Source organism: Hypanus sabinus, chromosome 16 (genome assembly GCF_030144855.1).
Source record: "Hypanus sabinus isolate sHypSab1 chromosome 16, sHypSab1.hap1, whole genome shotgun sequence".
In the NCBI taxonomy this organism is placed as follows: Eukaryota; Metazoa; Chordata; class Chondrichthyes; order Myliobatiformes; family Dasyatidae; genus Hypanus; species Hypanus sabinus.
This window is the reverse complement of record NC_082721.1, coordinates 75,745,419-75,759,513: the sequence shown is the minus strand read 5'-3', so window position 1 is coordinate 75,759,513 and position 14,095 is coordinate 75,745,419. Positions and strand designations below refer to the sequence as shown.

The following is a 14,095-nucleotide window of genomic DNA, read 5'->3' as shown; positions in this document are numbered from 1 at the left end:
GCCAGTGTTTTCATGTAAACCTCTTTGGGAAGGAATATTGGTGCAGATGAAAAAGTGAAAAAAGAGCAGAGGGAATAGTGAAAAAAAGACAAAGTTACCCAGTGATGGTAACCCACTAAACATGTCAGATAACATGTAAAGACAAATGTATAAGGCAGGTGACTGAAAAGGGCAAATTCCATCACATTTTTAGTGAAGGGGATTGGATGTGCTGAATTTGAATCAAGGAAGAATGCTTGACAGTTGTGGCAGGACTTGAATACTCTCACCGTATAATGTTAAATCAAGTGGCATGGGCAGACGCAGGGCTTTGCTTCCAGATGAGCTCAATCCTTTCTATGCTTGCTTTGACTGTCAAAATATGGAGCAACCATCTCCAACTCCCACAGCCCCTGATGATCCTATTATTTCAGTCACGGAAGACGACATGTGACCAGCCTTCAGGCGGGTGAACCCATGAATAGCAAGCAGCCCAAACAAGGTACCTGGCCAAGTACTAAAGACCTGTGCTGATCAACTGGCTGGTGTGTTCACTGAGATCTTTAACTCTCACTTTGGTAGTCTGAGGTATCTACTTGCTTCAAGCAGACTTCAATAATACTGGTGCCTAAGCAGAACATGGTGATCTGCCTCAATGACCACTGTCCAGTATCACACCCATCCACAATGATAAGCTGTTTTGAGAAGTTGGTGATGGGATATACCAAGTCCTGCCTGAGGAGCAATTTGTATCTGCTCCATTTTGCCTGCCGGCACAACGAGTCCATATCAGATGCCATTTCAACGGCTCTTTGCTGAACCTTGGATATCTGGATAGCAAAGGTGCATACATCAGCATGCTCTCTATCAAATACAGCCCAGGATTCAATACCATCATCCTCTCAGAACTAATCAACAAGATCCTAGACCTTGGCCTCTATACCTCCTTGTGCATTGGAACTTGATTTCCTCACTTGCAGACACAAATCAATTTAGACTGGCAACATTTCCTCCATGATCCCATCAGCACAGGCGCACCAAAAGGATGTGTGCTTAGCCCCCTGCATTATTCTCTTTACACTTGTGACTGTGTGGCTAAGCACAGCTTTGCTGCCATATTCAAGTTTGCTGATGACACCCCTGTTGTAGGCTGAATCACGGGTGGTGAAGAATCTACATATAGGTTGAAATTCTGGCTGAGTGGTGTCACAACAACAATCTCAATGTCAGCAAGATCCAGGAGCTGATTGTCTACAGGAAAAGGAAACAAGAAGCTCATGAGCCAGTTATCATCGTAGGATCAGAGGTGGAGAAGATCAGCAACTTTGAAATAATACCACTGAGGAATATAGGGGACCTGTCCTGGGTCCAGCACACGTGCAATTACGAAGAAAGCACAGCCACACCTCTACTTCTATAAGAGTTTGTGGAAATTCGGCATGGTATCCAAAATGTTAACAAATTTCTATAGATATGTACTGGTGCATATATCGATTGGCTGCATCGCAGCCTGATTTTGAATTACAACATCAGGTTGGAAATGGTATGGAAAACCCCTACAAAAATTAGTAGGTATGGCTCAGTTAATCACAGGTAAAGTTCTCTACACCAGTGAGCTCATCTATATATTGCCACTGGAAAGCAGTATCCATCATCAGGGATCCCCACCACCACCATGACAAACTCTGTTCTCACTGCTGCCAGTAAGAAGGTGGTACAAGAGCCTCAGGACTCACACCATTAAGTTCAGGCAAAGCTTCAACCATCAGGCTCTTGAACCAAAGGTGGTAACTTCATTCGACTTCACTTGCTCTATCACTGAACTGTTCCTACAACCAATGAACTCACTTTCAAGGACTCTTTAGCTCATGCTCTTGATATTTTTGCTTATTTATTATTATTACTTCTTCCTTTTTTTGCATTTGCATAGCTTGTTGTGTTTTGCACACTGGTTGAACACCCAACTTGATGCGGTCTTTTATTGATTGTGCTATGTTTATTATTCTATATATTTATTGAGTATGCCCACAAGTAAATGAATCTCAGGTGTTTATGGTGACCTATATGTACTTTAATAATAAATTTACTGTGAGAAATGCAAAAAATTAAGACACACACACAAAACATTGGACAAAATTGGGAAGGCAGGCAGCATTTATGGAGAAGAATAAACAGTCAACATTTTGCATCAAGACTCTTCATTGGGACTGGAAAGGAAGGGACAGAAGCCAGGAAACAATACCGCCTTGGACTGCCAATGGGTCGCTTAATTCTTTTGTTGAGATTAACCAGCTACATTGGATAGATTCAGTAATCAAAGGTGTAGTTGGATAAATTTTCAATGCTATCAGGAATTGACTTTTTTTGGAAGATGAATTATGTATGCAAGCATTGGTTAAAGACTTTTACACTTTTACACTTACAACCCAGGACTCAAGTGCAGTTGGACTTTCAATACAAACCGTGTCACAATGTGTTCAGTTCTCCCAAATCCCTTGGCAGGACTATGGAACATGGATTAGATTCATCTGTTGTGGATTTAACTCTCTTTAGCTTGTTTGGCATCAACCATATTGTGGATTGGCACTTGAATTTTATTTACACTGTATACTGCTCCTGGCATGTTCTTTTCACACTTCTCAATGAACTGGGGTTAATACCATTGCACAGAGTCAATTACAGAGCAAGGGATTACAGATAATAGTGGTGTAAACTTCTTGCAAATGGCCCACACTACATTAGATGACAAGTTTTAAGATGCTGGATTGGATCTGAATTTATCCTACAGAGCGCAGCATGTGCCACGAAGCCTGGTGAAGAGTGTTTGCATTGTAAATAAATAACTCACTTTCCATTATGGGATGACTGTGAAATGATTTCTCCAGCCAACACAGAAGCATCTGTGACAGGTACATTGGGGGAGGGGGGGGGGGGGGAGGTCGAGTCAGTGCTTTTGCATGGTATTAGCTCTCATTAGCTGTTGCGTACCATCTGGCAGCTTGTGTCCTTTAGGACTCATCTAGCAGTGGTGCTGCCAAGTTAATTTTGATGAATCACAATGAAGCTGCCTACATGTACTCTTGCTATCATCAAAACTATTTCTGAATAATGAGCAATAGAGAGAAATACTGATAGCATTTGAAATGGTAATATTCAAATGGTAATATTCACCATGGTGCTATGTTTCACATAGAAATATAGATACATCTTGGAGAAAAATCTGATCAATGCTTGGGTACTGCTTCTGACATTTTACTTCAAATAATAAAAGGTATAACATACAACTATCACAGAAAATACAAAGAGTTGCATTAATCATAAAACTAAAAGACTTCAAGGAATTAATAAGGATCATCCTGTTCTGCAGTACAGTTCAAAAACACTTGTTCAATCGCACATGCTTGATATTCACAAAGCTGGGCTCTCCAACGAGTGAGCCTAAACTCCAACTCAAAATCCAGCCTTGCAACAAAGCTGCAGAGTAATTATGAGTTTGAGGATGCATTAATAAAGATTTTAAACAATAATAGTAATTCATCACTTTATAAAAAGGGAAGTATTACGGGAAAATGTTTCAAGAAATATGTCATAACTGGAATTGGCTTGATGAAATGTATCTCAAGTAGGGAGTGACAAGCTATTCCGTACAAGTGAAAGGTGATTTGCTTAGACATAGACACGCCCCAATCAATGGCATTTCAGCAAAAATTGGAATCAAGAAATGACTACTGTTTTATACATCTCATACAACAATCTTAAACTTATAATAGCTGGGGCTAGTAGTGGGGATAAGCTCCCACTACCTATTAAATGCTCCTAATGGTGTGCATCTAACAACCTAGTTCAGTTCCTGGCCTTCACGTGTGTCTTAGCTACAAAACCCAGCAGAACTGTTTCTACTGGCAGGAGAAGGGGGCAAATGCAGGTTAACAGTATCTTAAAACAAGTCACTTTGGGCAGATGAGGCTCGTCAGTGTGGTTGGCAGCTCATTTAAAGGAAAACTCAAGCCTGCACCATCTTGCAGCTATAACCGCTCACTGGGAAATCTTCGGGAGTAAACCCCAAGGAAAAATCTGAAGCTGGAGTGTCTGAGGCATCCTTACATTGAGGTCAACATTGACTGGCAACTCCTGCAAATCCGTGGATGCCAAACCATATGGGTCCTTGCCGTTCCTTTTGATTCATCAGCTGTGTGGAGAGGGCAGCCTGCCCCATGGGCAACGGTGAGCTTACCTCCACCTACATTTGTCCAGCAAAAGAGTTCCCCTCCACCACCAACCTCCTCTATCTAACAGAACTGGTCCTCACCCTCAAGAATTTCTCCTTCGGTTCCTCCCACTTTCTCCAGACTCAAGGAGCAGTCGTGCAGCTGCATGAGCCCCACCTCTGCCCACCTCTTCGTGACTATGTAAAAAAGACCACATTCCAATGTTCCCCAACACTTCCTCCACTACATTGATGACTGTATTGGTGCTGCTCCAGGTACCTATACCGAACTCATCGATTTCATCAACTTTGCCTCAAACTTCCACCCTGACCTTAAATTTACTCGGTCTATTTCTGTACCTCCCTCCCCTTTCTCACATCTCAAACTCTGGAGACAAACTGTCAATCAACATCTTTTATAAACCTACCAATTCCCACAGTTATCTTGACCCTCTCTCCTGTAAAAAATGCTATTCCATTTTCTCAGTTCCTTAATCTCCACCACATCTGTTTCCAGGATGAGGCTTTCCTTTTCAGGACATCAAAGATGTCCTCCTTCAATGGGTTCCCTTCATCCACCATGCATGCTGCCTCATCCATTTCTCCAGCATTTCCTGGATAGCCACGCTAACCTGATCTTCCTGTTGCTTTAAAAAGGATAGAGTTTCTCTTGTCCTTATCTGCCTCCACATCCAACATATTCACTGCAACTTCCACCATCTCTGCAGGGGCCTACCACTAAACATATCTTTACCTCTCCTAGTTCTCCAATTGGGGGGACCGCTTCATTGAGCACCACTGCTCCATCTGTCAAAAGCAGAACTTCCCAGTGGCCAAATATCTTAATTCCAATTCCCATAACGGCATGCCGTCAATAGTCTCAACTTGTGTGAAGATGAGGCCACCATCAGGGTGGAGGAGAACCACCTTGTACTCTTGTCTAAGTAGCCTCCAATCTGATGGCATAAATACTGCTTTCTCCTTCTGGTAAAAAAAAATCATCCCCCCCCCCCCCCCCCAACACTCTTCTTACCTGCCTATCACCTCCCCTCCTCCCCTGGTTCGTCTCTTCCTTCCCTTTCTCCAATGGTCCACTCTCCTCTCCTAACAGATTCTTTCTTCTCCAGCTCTTGATCTTCCCTACCCACCTGGCTTCACCTATCACCTTTTAGCCACCTTTCTTCCCCTTCCCCTACCTTTTTATTTTGTACCTTGCTCCTTCCTTCTCAGTCCTGATTAAGGGTCTCGGCATGAAACATCATATATTTATTCATTGCCAAAGATGGTGCAGGAGCTGCTGAGTTCCTGCAGCCTTTTGCAAATGTTGCTTTGAATTTCCAGCATCTGCAGAATTTCTCATGTTCATAGCTTCTCTCCATATTGTACTGCCCTGGCTTGCATATCATTTATCTAGCTGGGAAGCAATATCCATGGTCAACCCTGACCATCAGAGGGCCTCAATAGGATGGAAGTCCATACTAGCAGAGCTGTACTACATTGACTAACATGATGATCTCCTGGTTTATTGGGGGCATTTCCTATAAGGATCAATTGAGGAAGCTCAGACTACTGGAATTTTCAAGAATGAGGCATCAGATTCTGAGGGGAATGAACAGGATGGAGCTAACAACCGAGAACGAGAAAGATAGTTGTAAGGCTGAGATGAGGAGAAATTTCTTCTATACAAGGGCTGTAAATCTTTGAAATTATGTACTTTATAATGGAATGGATACTCAACTACTAAGTATAATCGAGGTAGATATTGGTTGTAGGAATCAATTCAGCCATGGATCTCCGGTAAGATTAGTTATGTATGACAGAGCAGACTCTAAGGGCAACATGTTCCATGGAAGCCTTCATTTCTTACTGGTTAAAACAGTGCAGATTTTTTTAAAATTATGAATTAAAATGTAAAACAATTGCTGCTTAGCAGAATGCCATCTTCATGCTTAATCAAGATGAACATGATTACTGCTCAACAAAGTTCCCAACCAACATTCATAAGATTAGATATCAAAAATAATGAGAATCCAATCGATTTGTCACCCTAGCAGAGCAAGCAAAATCATAGTGGAGCTGTGGAACATGCAAAGTAAATGTTTGGAATGAGCTATACCCTTTAATTATGATATTAATCCATAATTAGCCTATTCAGAGTCACTAGAAGATGTGGAGAGGTGCCCAGAATCTACACAAATATTTCAAAAGCATTTTCTGTGGACACTGTATACAAGGACATTCTGAATATACTATACAAATGTCACATACTCTATACAGAGGTCTTCTTTAAGTACCTGGAACATTTTGCTACACCACAAAGAGTTTCAAAGTATGCTGTAAAGAGGATCGCTTTTCCTCACCGACCAACCCTTTCGCAGTACATTTGGGGAAGACATTCAAATGGAAGCCTTATTGTTATGCATTCATGAAAAACTGGTTATTGTTCCTTTAACAATGTTTATCAACGTCACAGAGAAGATTAGGGTTTCAGCACCTCCTATCACAAATGCAAATACAGCCCTGCCCCCAGCATCACATTTAAAGTTCAAAACAAATTTATTATCAAAGTGCATATCTGTCACCATATACCACCCTGAGATTCATTTTCTTGCAGGAATTCACAGTAAATACAATCAATGAAAGACTGCACCCAGCAGGACGGACAAACAACCAATGTGCAAAAGACAACAAGCTATGCAAATACACATAAAAGAAATAATAAATAAATACATACATACATACATCATAAATATTGAGAAAGTGAGTACATACAGTAAGTTATAGGAACAGTTCAATGATAGGGCAAGTGAAATTGAGTGAAGTTATCCCCTCTGGTTCAAGACCTGGTGATTCAGGGTAATAACTGTTTCTGAACCTGGTGGTTTGGGGCCTTAGGTCCTTGTACCTTCCTCCTGATGGCAGCAGCGAGAGGAGAGCATAACCACAACAAAGCACAACTGCCAAGTTTAGCATTTTGGCAGCAAAGGATATTCTCTTCTTTTTATTTTGCTTTAATTCATTTTCAAGATCTCAGCATCACAGACAAGGCCAACATTATTGCCAATCCAAATTCCATTGATAAGATCACAGGAAGTCTTGAACCTCAACAGAGCTACTGATGAAAGTGCTCCCAGAATGCTGTGGGAGAGTTCCTAGATTAGACCCAGTAATGAAGAAGGACATGAAGTCAGGGTGGTGGGAAACTTGCATGTCGTAGATGGTGCATACTGCAATCATAATGCACTGGTAAAAGGAATAAACACTGCTAGATTTTATAGTGTTGAGATGCTAGATTTGCAGACACAGGCAAGTGGAGTACTGCATCACATATCCGACACGTGACTTGAAGATAGTGGAATGGCTATGAATGAGAAGGAACAAGTCACTTGCTAGACTACCCAGTTTAGTGATCAATAGTATTTTTCAAGGTATTGATGGTGGGGGTCTAAGGAACAGTAATACCACTGTTTGTGAAAAATAATTGGACTCTATCTCTTGTTCAAAGTGGCCATTGCTTGGCTTGTTGTTTTTCCATTTATCTTCCCACAAGTGAACATTGTCTGATTTTTACCACAGGCAAGAATGGTCCACTTGATTTGCATAGGAGCTGCAGCCTCTTCTATTCCTCCACTAGATTCCTGAATGGTCCATGGACGTTACTTTCTTACTCCTCCTTTAAACTATGTATTTTTTTTATGCCTTACACTGTATTGTTGCCACAAACCAAGAAATTTCATGACATATGTCAGGGATAAACCAAACTCTGATTCTGAATCAAGCATCTTAGGATGTTTAGTCTAGAATATAGGCCTATCCTCATGTCACATTACCTAACATTATGCTTTAGAAGTTAAAGGAAGAAAAAAGAAAATTACCCCATACTTGGTTTCAAAATTTTTGAAGGTATTCAAACATTATCCTTTTGTACAGGACTATAGCTTGAGTCATTCTTGTAACATTAAAACAACATTCTTTAAGGCAAGGCCCCTTTTAACATTGCCTACATGCAAATAAAATTACTATGATTGTACAGTAGCTCCTCCTTTCCCCAAAATCTACTGAATACCCTAAAGTGAAAGCTGACACAAGATATTGAAAAAAAATCACATAGGCACCATTCACTGTTGATAATAGGGTATTTGTAACAAATTACTTATCCAGATAATTTATGCAACAATCTTCCTTCTATCAGTGATAGTCTTGTTCTTGTTCTTTCCAACAGAATGGATTTATGTACTCCTCTCCTAAGCCTACTTCTAATGCAACCTACACGCTGCAAGTCAACACCAGCCTTATTATAGATCGGTACAGGTCATGGCTGCTTGCATGCCTTGCCTCTATATGCCAGCCTTTCTCCTCTCACACCATGTCCACTGCCATCAATTACATGTCATCCAATCCAAACACAAAACTAAACTAACATGTCAGCCTGATAACATTTTAAAACAAATCACGGTTTCTGTGATGTTCCCTTGTTATAGGTACATCGAAGGAGTACAGATAATGGTTTTGCCTGGAGAACTACAGCCAGACTTCAGATATTTTCTTTTTGTCTAGGATGTAGAAAAATAATTCTTAAACTGGAGCACTCATCCTGTGAAAGGCAAATTGACTGCTGGTGCTGCCTTGAGGTAACATTTAAACAATGGTGTCATAATTGTTTCCTATTCCATCCACCACACTAATACATTGCTCTCCCACAGCATGATGTTTATGTTACTGTTGGCAAATAAGGAATGGCTCAAAAAGGGAATATCTTAACCTTGACAATTAATTGTGTGTGTATATATAAAAAAATGCTCATTAAGGGTTGTTGAGATCAGGAGCATGAAGACATACTGTACTCTTCACAGAAGCAACTCATCATCAGTGAATGAGAATCAACATCTAAATTAAATGGCTCAGTAGAATAAGTGCCAGCAAAATCAAACTCACTAATCTACTGAATTTTCCAATATTGAACTAGACCAACTGCTAGTGCCGTTCACAATCAAAGCTACTGTCTTATGAAGTTTCACAAACATTCAGACCATTCACAACCAGAAATTGTCAACAATCGTTCCAGATCCCATTTATTCAGACCACTTCACTTACCTGCAAACTACTCAAACTGAGTTCAAAACCACAAAACCAAAACTAAAATTTTAAGAAAATTAGTTGGATCGCAACACAAATTTAAATGAAGGACTGACAGTCTATCTGCGATTCCCAACATCACGAGTATATTTAAATCCTATTAGTAATTTTTCAAGATTGCAGAAGAATCTCATCCTGTAGCTAGCATAAAGAATGCGAATCAAACAGCAGTGAGTTTAGTCACTGAATACAATGAGCCATGATGGTAGGGAAGAAATATGCTGCCTAGCCCACAGGTGAATTTGCCTTCATCAGTTGTAAAAAATATATCCATCACAAGACAGGTGGAAGGCTGCAATCTGCTAACATCAGATAGCACGATTGCTGGAATGTTTTCTAGGAGAGATCCTGGAGGTCTGGACAAGGGTCCAGGGGAATGTTGATCATCAACCGGGGAGCAACTCTGATAGGATGAATAGTCTCACTCTGGAAGAAAGCAAGGTGGTGGAGTGAAGGTGGAGGAAGAATGGAGTGTAAACAATAAAAGTAACAGCTAAAACACCTGAGGTGAGTGAGGGAGGAAGACCCAAGTCAGAGAGGCAGCTACATGGAGAAAGTAAGTTAAAGAGAGATAGTATCAGAATGAGGGAGTAGGTACAATGGAGGGGTCCAAGGAAAATAATATAGGCAAAATTACATCTATATCCTTATGTCAATTAAGCAGGCTGTTGAGACTATGTAGCACCGGTGTATAAGGATCAGCCCACATTTAAGAGATTTAATTAGAGACATCCTCTACTCCTTGGAAGTGGAGAAGAAAGAATACAGTAATATGGATGAGCAAGAAACTCGACTTATAACAATCGCAAGGATTAGAAATACAAAATTTTGCCCCCCAAAAAAGGGAATGACAGATGTTATTTCAGGAATTTAAAAGTGGGTTTATAAATTTAAGCAAAGCATTTCAGGTTAAGAGGAAACAAGCTTGAGCCACTAAAAAAAATAAAAGTAAGATTCCTGTCAGGAAATTGTGATGCACAGAGGGGAATCATTCTGTGAAACAGACAAGACACAGGAAAAAAAACACAAAAAAAGACAACACTGAGAAAAAAACCTTTAAATATTGCTCCATTTCAAATAGGTTAAGTAAACAAATTAATTGGGCTAAATAGACTCTGTTATTTCTCCTCAGTATATAGCAACATTGTTGATATCATTGCTCACCAGACCCTTCCAATTTCAATTATTTTGTCAGTGATGTTCATTCCATCATATCATCAGACTGGGGTTGTTCTTCTGTGCAGATTCTCAGATAACTAATCAATCTACAACACACAGCATTCAGACAAGGGTAGATAAGTGAGGAATAACCATTACATCACACAAGGGAATGATCACCTCCAAGAAGTGACCAACTATTTTCTCTTGACGTCCAATGTCACCGAGTCCCTAAATCACTGTCCGATGTGGGGATCACCAATGACCAAAAACTAAACTGCACAGACACACAGCACTGTTGCTACAGGAGAACACAGGCATTCACTTGATTTCTCATCTCCTAAACTCTTTTAGAGATTAACTATTAGCTTTATTTGTCACAGACATCAAAATATCAAAACATGGTGAAATGTGCCATTTGCGCCAATGACCAAATCAATTTGAGTATGAGTATGAGTATGAGGCCACAAATGTCACCATACCTTTGCCACAACGTACTAAACCTAACCTGTACACTTTTGGAATGTGCGAGGAAGCTGGAGTACCTGGAGGGAACCCACAAGGTCATGGGGAGAATGCGCAGATTCCTTACAGATAATGCAAGGAAATAAACCTGGATTGTTGGCACTGTAAACTGTTACACCAACTGCTATGCTACCATGTCACCCACTAGAAAGTGACAGCTCCAATAACATTGAAGGAATTCAACGGCCAGCAGCAGAAAGCAGATTAACTTCCTGCAACCACATAAAACTGTGACTCCCTCCACCACCAGAGCACTGTGCCAGAAGTCTAAATCATCGTATGTATGACTGCAGCAAGATGGTATGGTTTCTTTCAAAAAGCTTTCCTAAATAAATATAATTAGATAAGACAGCAATGGTGGGGTTTTCCACCTTCTTGAAGATCACTTAAAGATGATGTGGCATAGAGATAATCAGCCGTTTCATCATGGGGATTGGGATAAAATCCAGAAACTCACAGCCAAGTTACAGCAAACAAGTTCATCAGACTTCCTTTTTTTTTAAATGGGGAACAAATTCATAAATCAGAGATGCAAAGGGATTTAGCGGCCCTTGTTAAGCTTTCTTACAGGTTAACTTGCAGGTTGAGAGATGGTAAAGAAGGCAATGCAATGATAGCATTACTTTTGAGAGGACTGAAATATGGGAGCAGGGATGTAATGCTGAGGCTTTATAAGGCGCATCAAATTGCACTTGGAGCATTGTGAGCAATTTTGAACCCCTTATCTAAGAAAATATCTGTTGGCATTAGAGGGAGTCCGGAGGAATAATAGAGTTAATGTATGCGGAGAGCTTGATGACTCTGGGCCTGTTCTTGCTGGAGTTTAAATAAATCAGGCAGGATCTTATTGAAGCCCACCAAATACTGAAAGGCCTAGATAGCGTGAATGCAGAGAAGTGGTTTACCATAGTAGGAGAGTGTACAACCAGAGGGCACAGTCTTAGAATACAAGGACATACCTTTAGAACAGAGAAGAGAAGGTGGTGAATCTGTAGAATTCATTACCACAGAGGCTGTGGAAGCCAAGAAATTTGGTATATGTAAAGCAGAGCATGACAGATTCTTCTTTAGTAAGGACGTCGAAGTTGGGGGATGAAGGCAGGAGAATACAGTTGAAATGGATAATAAGTCAGCAGTGATGGAATGACAAAGCAGACTCAATGAGACAAATGGTTAAATCTACTCTTATGTCAAGGTCATTACCCTCTCTCCACCAACCACATCCAATCCATGAACCACAAACCAGCTCTGCTATCAGTCTCCTACACATCACCCCACTATCCATCCCTAACTGCCTGATTCTCCTTCCATTCTTCCACCCCACACTATCAACACTATTCATCCAGGCCTCTCACATACCTTATCTCCTATCCATCTCCTTCACACCCTGGCTCCTCATGCCCTGTCCTCCCTTCTTCTATACCCTGTGATCTTACCCACTTGGCCACTGACACCCCATCCACTTTCCATTCCCACAGTCCTCCAATGCCCTCCAATACTTCCCTCCCCACTCTAATCCACCACACTCACCTCCTCACTCCATCCTCCCCTTCCCTGCCTCCCTTGCTCTGTTCCTCCTCCTCTTCAGCTTTCCTTCCTTGCTCTGTCCTTCCCTCACTCCCTTTTTCCAACCTTACTCTTTCTCTCCGTTCTTTCTCTCTTCATTCTTACCCTTTTCCTCCCTCCATTATCCCCTATCCTCTCTGACCTTCCCCTCTCCCTCCATCCTTCCCTTCCCCCATCCATCCTTCCCTTTCTCCTCTCTCCCTCCGTACTTCTGCTCCACCCCTCCTTTCTTCCATCCTTCCCTTTGTCCCTTCCCTCCATCCCTCTTTCCCTTTCTCCATCCTTCCACTATCCTTCCCTCCCTCTTTCCCACCATCCCTGTCCTTTCTCTTCCTCCATCCTTTCCTTCCCCTCCATCCCTCCTCTTTCATTCCCTCCCTCCTTCCTCTGTCCTTCCCCATTCTCTCCTGCCACCCTATCGCCTTTCCCTCCCTCCCTCTGCCCTATCCTCTTTCCCTCCCCCCTGCCCTATCCCGTTCCCTTCCACTCTCCTACTCCACCTTCCCTCCCTCCATTCTTCCCCTCCTCCATCTCTCTATTGTTGCCCTTCAACTCCCTCTTTATACCCCCATCTCTCCCTCCTTCCCCCTCTCTCCACCTCCCCATCGCCGTCCTTCCCACTTCCTCCCTCCATCCTTCATTCCCACTCCTGCCATCTTCCCCTCCCTCACTCCCTCCTTGTCCTTTCCCTCCCTGGATCTCCTGATCGAGCTCTTGTTCATCTCTCTTCTCAGTTACCCACCGAGCTGTCAGCGTCTGCCTCTACCAGGTTGTCACTCCTTTGCCTTTCCATCCCCTCCATTCCTCCTCCGTGTTGCCACTCCCCTCCTTCTAATCTCCCTCCATCAATCCATCCTCCATGTCTGCCTGCCTGCCTACACTCTAGTCTGGCCCCCTTCGGACTCTGTATACCTGTTCCCAGCACTGTCAAAGACTGCACTCCGCTGGGAATCGCCGCCTGGTCCGTTGACCCAACAACGGTTGCCTCTGTATTCCTTGGGATAACGCCCACCCAGCCGCCGCCATTTAACCTGCCAGTCGGAACGTTCATCACTGGGGACAGTGACGGGCTCCCGCTCATCGTCGAGCAACGAGCTGCTGTATTCCGAGGCACTGGACGCCATAACCTTACCTGGCGTCTTGGAGATCAGCTGGCATCCGTGTGTCGCTGCCCCCGGGCACAGTCGCGGCCTCGATCCGGCGCGCACCACAGCTGCCTGTTCTAGCGCTCGGCCCTCCACTGACAGCAAGGGGCGGGGCTCCAGCCTGATGACATCACTCAGTTCCCAGGTCATCACCAATCGCTGAAAACCGTCCGCCCCTTTTGATGAACTAGACCCAATCAAAAAGCAGGGAATGGCTCAGATTGACGGGAGTCGGCATCAATGGGTTTACATGTTATCTCCGCCAATGACAGATCGACGGCGCCGCTTTATCAAACGAACCAATGATGTGGCTTTTATTATTGAATGACAAGGAATAAAACCAATCGACCCTCCGACCGAGAATTTTGCCCATCCTTTT

At 42.4% G+C, this 14,095-nt stretch overlaps 1 protein-coding gene across 7 annotated transcripts in view; it reads right to left on the bottom strand.

Moving 5' to 3' along the window:
• Nucleotides 1–13,831, bottom strand: part of LOC132406451 (EVI5-like protein) — a 255,316-nt gene extending 241,485 nt beyond the window's left edge. For all 7 annotated transcript variants that reach the window (XM_059992145.1, XM_059992147.1, XM_059992148.1 and 4 more), the window contains exon 1: nucleotides 13,704–13,831. The gene's annotated coding sequence lies outside the window, so the exon portion shown is untranslated. The remainder of the gene's footprint in view (nucleotides 1–13,703) is intronic.
• Between the last annotated feature and the right edge of the window lie 264 nt (nucleotides 13,832–14,095).